This window comes from Eumetopias jubatus, unplaced genomic scaffold (assembly GCF_037043125.1).
Source record: "Eumetopias jubatus isolate StellerSeaLion01/CBP00866 unplaced genomic scaffold, mEumJub1_p1.0 scaffold_16, whole genome shotgun sequence".
Classification (NCBI taxonomy): Eukaryota; Metazoa; Chordata; class Mammalia; order Carnivora; family Otariidae; genus Eumetopias; species Eumetopias jubatus.
Genome location: NW_028274822.1, coordinates 34333337 through 34339348, shown reverse-complemented (window position 1 = coordinate 34339348; position 6012 = coordinate 34333337). Strand labels below are relative to the sequence as shown.

General features: G+C 36.7%; 1 non-coding gene across 1 annotated transcript; it reads left to right on the top strand.

The window, feature by feature from the left end:
• The first annotated feature begins 252 nt into the window (after window positions 1–252).
• On the top strand, window positions 253–356 carry LOC114205125 (U6 spliceosomal RNA). Its single transcript, XR_003608325.1, has one exon. It is a non-coding gene; the product is annotated as a U6 spliceosomal RNA (small nuclear RNA).
• The last annotated feature ends 5656 nt before the right edge of the window (window positions 357–6012 follow it).

The window sequence follows — 6012 nt, the reverse complement described above, 5'->3', positions numbered from 1 at the left end:
TGCTTAAAATAACACCTCCCCCTCGCTCTACCTCTCTAATTACCTAGTCCTTTTTCTTGTTAGTTTTAAAAATTTTGCTTCTTGTGGAGGTTACATCCATAGCTGTAAGCAAGGTGTTGGTATGACTTTTTCTTGATTTATGAAACATAGGCATTATTATTTCCTGTCTATTAAAGATGAAGATTTAGCTCACTTATATGACCCCAACTTCCCTAGGTTAATATTTTAGTTTTCTAGTTGGTAAAATCTTTAGTACTTGCTTCAGCAGCACATATGCTAAAATTGGAATGATACAAAAATTAGCATGGCCCCTGCTCAAGGATGACATACAAATTAATGAAGCATTGCATATTTTTATGGAATATTGTTCAGCCTTAAAAAAGATTGCACTTCAAGGGGAGACCCTGGAAGACATTAGGCTAAGTGAAATAAGCCAGAGACAAAGGACAAATGTTCTATGGTTCTACTTATATGAGGTACCTCCAGTAATGAAATCCTAGAGACAGAAAGTAGAATGGTGGTTGCCAGGAGCTGGGGAGTGGGGGGCAATAGGAATTGTTATTTAATGGTATAGAGTTTTAGTGGGGGAAGATGAAAAAGTTCTGGAAATGAATGATGATGATGTCTATGCAACAGTGTGAATATACTTAATACCACTGAGATATTACTTAAAAATTCTTAAAATGGTAGATTTTGTTGTGTGTATCTTACTACAATAAAAAATATAAAAATATCTCCTATTCAACTTTTCTTATCTTTTGACCTTCATATAAAATGAGTATGTTTCTGCACATCTCAGTTTTCACCCTCATTGTATTAGAATAATTTCATATACAAACTATTCATAAAGGTATGTAGAAGCAATTGTTGCGGACATTGGTGCTGTTCACAAATAATTTTTCCTCCTCTCTGCCTTCTTTGCACATGGAATTATTGAATTTTGTACCCCTTGTGGCTGGTGAAGCCAAGGGACTAGCTTTGGCCAATTAACTGAGCAGCAGGGAAGTGAGTCATTCTCAGATCTGGGCACCTAAGAGTACATCTGTCAGTCCTCTGCCATAGTAACTAGCAAAATTTGAGATGGCTGCTTTTTTGTGTTGTTTTATTTTCTTTCTTTTTATGTTCTCAGATTTCCTAATGTTATGTTTATAGTAGGTATTTTTTTTTTACTCATTCTTGTATGTAAGCAGGGTACCCTTTAAATAGATTCATGTTGTGCAAAATTTTCCTGTGTTTTATTTTGCTTATTTCTTCCCTTTTCTGTTTTCTCCTTCTGGAGCTCATATTTGTTGGATGTCTGGTATCAGTGATTATTCTCTTATGCCTTTTATATTTTATCACATATTCTCTGTCTCTCTGTCCTTTTTGCTCTATACTTATGTAGAGTTCTTTGACGTTATCTTACTGTGTTATTGTGTTTTGTTTTTGTTTTTTTGGTATAATCTTTCAAATTTCTCTGAGAATACTAATTAGGTTTTTTCAACTTCTCTTCAATGAGTTATTTCTATTTCCACTGGGATTGTTTTATTTTGCCATTTTAATGCTGCTAATTTTCTTTATATGCGTGAGTGATTATAAGTTATTTGTGCATTTTTAAAACAGGAAATACTGAGTTGGCTTTTCCAGGGAGTGGACTGGATCTTCTCCACTGCTATATTTTCATGCATGTTTTCCTTACAGGATTTTTCCTTCAGTCAGGAGGCTGACCTGGCCAGGTCTGCACTTAAATCACTGAAGAGCCAGGCTTTTGATAAGGGATTACTAAAATGGGAAGAAATCTATTCCATGGTGCTAGCACCCAGCTAGTAGTCCTAATTCTACCCCCTCACTTCATTACATTTCTTAATGGAGGGGTCATTGTTTTTGTTATGGTAATTATTATTTGCTTTGTTTTCTTTGGCCTTGAAGCCGTGGGAGGTTTCTTGTACTGTTGTTATATCCAGATAGAAATGTGGGAGAGAGAAGAGAGGAGTAGGGAAGTGATTGGCTTCTTGTTCTAGAAACAGAATTTCGGTCAGACTTAACTATTTCTCTCTACCAGTTTTGGCTCACTTTCATAATCCTACACTCTATTCTTTTTAGTTTTATTCCAGAAGTTTTGGGGGTGGGGCGCCTGGGTGGCTCAGTTGGTTGGGCGACTGCCTTCGGCTCAGGTCATGATCCTGGAGTCCCGGGATCGGGTCCCGCATCGGGCTCCCTGCTCGGCAGGGAGTCTGCTTCTCCCTCTGACCCTAACCCCTCTCATGCTCTCTCTCTATCTCATTCTCTCTCTCAAATAAATAAATAAAATCTTAAAAAAAAAGAAGTTTTGGGGGTTCTGCCTAGAAAATAAACTCCCTCTTTCCCTGCTATCCTTTCCTATGTTAACTTTGGGCTGCAGATTTCTCAGTCTTATTTGTTCAATTGTATGGTTCTCATCCATTTTTCATCCCCCAGAAATGCTTTGGCATCTAATGTTGAATGATGACCCTTCTCCCATTCTATTTCCTATTAGGCTTTATGGGTTTAATTCTGTTTTTATTCTCACTTATTTTAATGAGAAGTAGAGGCAAATGCAGGCAGGCACTTGATCACCATATCAAACCAGAGATCGATCACCCTGTGCACTTGCAGAAAACCAAAGACTGAATTGCACTTTGCTCTTCTGCAGTACCATCCAGTATGCACTCATAGAGGGCCATATGTGATGAGTTTGGATAGGTCGGACACAGGTGGGTATTTTTATTGTTTCCTGGACACAAGGCGCATTGACATCTTTTCATGGCTCTTAAGCCGTTTGAAAAGAACATAGGACAATAGAAGGCAGACGAAAATCAGGATTTGAATCAATAGCCCTTTCTCTTGCCATATCTTTTTTATTTATTTTTTTTTAACTGGGTCTTGGAAAAAGTTGGATATGACCAATGCAAAATTCCATTCTTAAACTAGTAGTTCTGTTTTTGAGTGTAACCAGTTGTAGTGACTTAATTAAAAAGAAACTAAAAAAATAATAAAAGTAGTAATTATCAGAAAAGCTAAAACATTTTAGTAGGTTTTCTGTTTGCATTTTAGAAGATGTTGTATCTCAAAGAATCTTGAATTCAGGTTTTATTCTTGTAGTTTCCTGCATCTATAATTATCCCCCAAGTCATTTTCCTCAGTTCTTGTAAGAATACATCTGGTACTTCTGAAAAATATTTTCACAAGTGCTCTTGGGTGATTTATTGGTGCTTACATCCATCCTATGTTGGGTGTATAAAATCATGCCTATTCCAAATGTCCAGTGTCGACAGCAGCATGGTTTTCGTAATCCATCCAAACCTACCTTCTGTCCACCTGCTTTTATTAACTCACCCTGCTTTTGCCCTCCCTAAACTTCTAGGCTATTCATGATGTAATCTGGTGTGTGTGTTATATGCCTCAGCATCCTCTTCCCTCTGATAACTCATTTGAATCTTCTCATTTATACTAACCTTGTCTGTCTTATTCACAATCACATGTCCAAACCTCTTTTGACTCCATATTTCTTAACATTTTTTCTTTTCTTTCTTTTTTTTTTTTTGAAAGAGTGGACCGATGGGTATGGTCCATTGTAGATGGGGAGAAGAAAGAGCAAAAGAGGTTTCTTCAATTTGAACTCTGTGCTGTGTATCAAGCTGGAGTCAAATACTAGATTGCACCTACCGAGAAAAACTGTTGGTCAGAGCTAAAGTACTTGTAGTGCAAGGTGTGTGAAGTGCTGGAGAATACTGGAGCAGGGAGAAATAGATTGGAAAAAGTCAACTGAAAGTGGCCTACATGATTATCAGAGTTAAAACTTAGCGTTCTCAGCTGTGCTTTTGTGCACAATGATACTTTATAAAATAGAATTATCAAATTAATTATCAAATTAAAATCTGAGTCTCATCCTACATTTTATCCATTGAAAACCAAACATGAATGATTTATGTGCTTATCAAAGATCTAATAGACATAAACTATGCAATGCATTATAGTAAAAATTATGGAAAATTTTATAGTGACTAAGGCATTACCCTCAAAGAAACCTGTTATATGGCAGGAGAGAGAGAAGTACACATTTAATGGAGTGATGGGGAAGAAGAAAGACATGACAATATTTTGTAAGTGGCAGGATCAGTTGTTTAGAACTGACAGGATACAATGTGCTTATTTCTTGGTTTAATTTTTTTTTTCCGTCATGGCCCTTGGACCCACAAAATCAAGGCAACACTGAGGAGCATGTGTTGGGATGAGAAATAAGGACAGCTTACCAGCCAGTTGTAGCGTGGCCATGGAGGGCATAGTTTCCATTTACTGAAAGTGTGCTGAAGGTGGCCAGAAGTTCCTGGTAATCACTCTTTTTGCCTATAAAATGTGAATACTTCCTTAATAAAAAATTTATGCCATCTGGCAAGTCATCTTGCCTAATTAGAATTCCAGATCTTTCCATCGATTTTCTCACAGGAAAACTTGAAGATATTTTTCTACTCTTCCAGTCCTCTTTCAAAAGTAACAAAAAACATGAATCACCACTGATCTTTCAGTTCAGTGCTGCATGTTTCTTTAGATAACTATACCTTTTAAAGCATTTTGTTCGCTAATGTGTTTGTTTATACACCTACACTATATTTCATTTACAGTAAAGTCTCCCATTTAGCCATTTTGCCAAAGAAGAGGTCATTCTGTGGTTAAAGTCACTCATGTTATTAGAGAGAATACCCCAAACCATTGCTCTGTCTGGCTTAGTTATTCTACTCAGCAGAGCTGTGTTTTGGTGGTTTGTTTTTTTTTCTTCATTTTCATCACCTCAGTGTTCTAAGAATCTGTTAAATTCTAGCTTCCAAGTACACAGAGTGAGAAAAGGAAATGTCTTCCTGTAACAGTAGCATGCACCATAGGTTGCAATGCTCATAACACAGATTAGGTCAACTGGACCCTGCTTGGTCTTTGAATTGTGAGGTTGGATAAATTGTGGGGGAAGGGAAGACACTGCAGCCAGGGCTGTCAGCCTGAGCACTGCACAACTTTTAGGGGTGGCACTTGCAAAGACGGCAGTGAATAGGACTTTGCAGTAGGGTGGAGGCCTTACACCATCTATTCTTTGGTCTGAAACAGTAAAACTAAGTGTTCGGTTTGTTTAGAGAAAGGTAGCATCTCATTGTTACATAAAATTGGGAGTGGCATCCAATATTCGGGCTATACCATATTAGTAACATTAGTGTGCCTATAAGAAAAATAGAAAAGAATGTTTCAAGTTGAAATTTCAGTCTCCTCCCATCCATTGAAGTCAGACAGGGATGATTCATGAATTTATTAAAGATACAATAGGCACATGTTATATACAATTCATTCTGCTAATGTTATAGAAAATTCAGATGAATAAAGTAGTGCCCTCAGAGGAACCAAGGATCTGGCAGAAAAGTAAGCAAAATACACATTTGATGGAGTGATGAAAAAGAAAAGGGGCCTTGTGAGTTGATCACAGAGGTATCTAGCCACAGGATTATAAAACAGAAACACAGTTTTTATGATTACAATGTAGACCGCGTATGATACAGACCAGCAACACAACTGATGACAAATATCCTTGTATTCACAGAGTATTCAGATATCTTTGCATGGATAAGTCTCTGTGTCTTTAGAGATGATATTGTGTGGATTTAGACAGATATCATAGACACAAAAATGTATTTTTAAAATATATAACTATGAATGGTAAAACAGTATTTTTCAGAAATTGTGATGAAAAATAAATGATAGATGGATGGATGGGTGGATGGTTGGATGAATGGATGGATACTTAGGTAGGTAGGTAGGTAGACAATAGAGAGTTAGCTAGGGTAAATGATAAAGGACCAATTTTAATCTTAGAGTTATATTCACAAATATGAAACAAAATTGATTGACTGAGTAAATGTAATCTTATTTCAACTTTTCACATCAAGGATGATAATGTTTGTTTGGACCAAAAGCCCATTTTAATCTCTGATGCTGTCAGTGATGTGTTAAATTTCATTAGAGGTAAATTTCCTT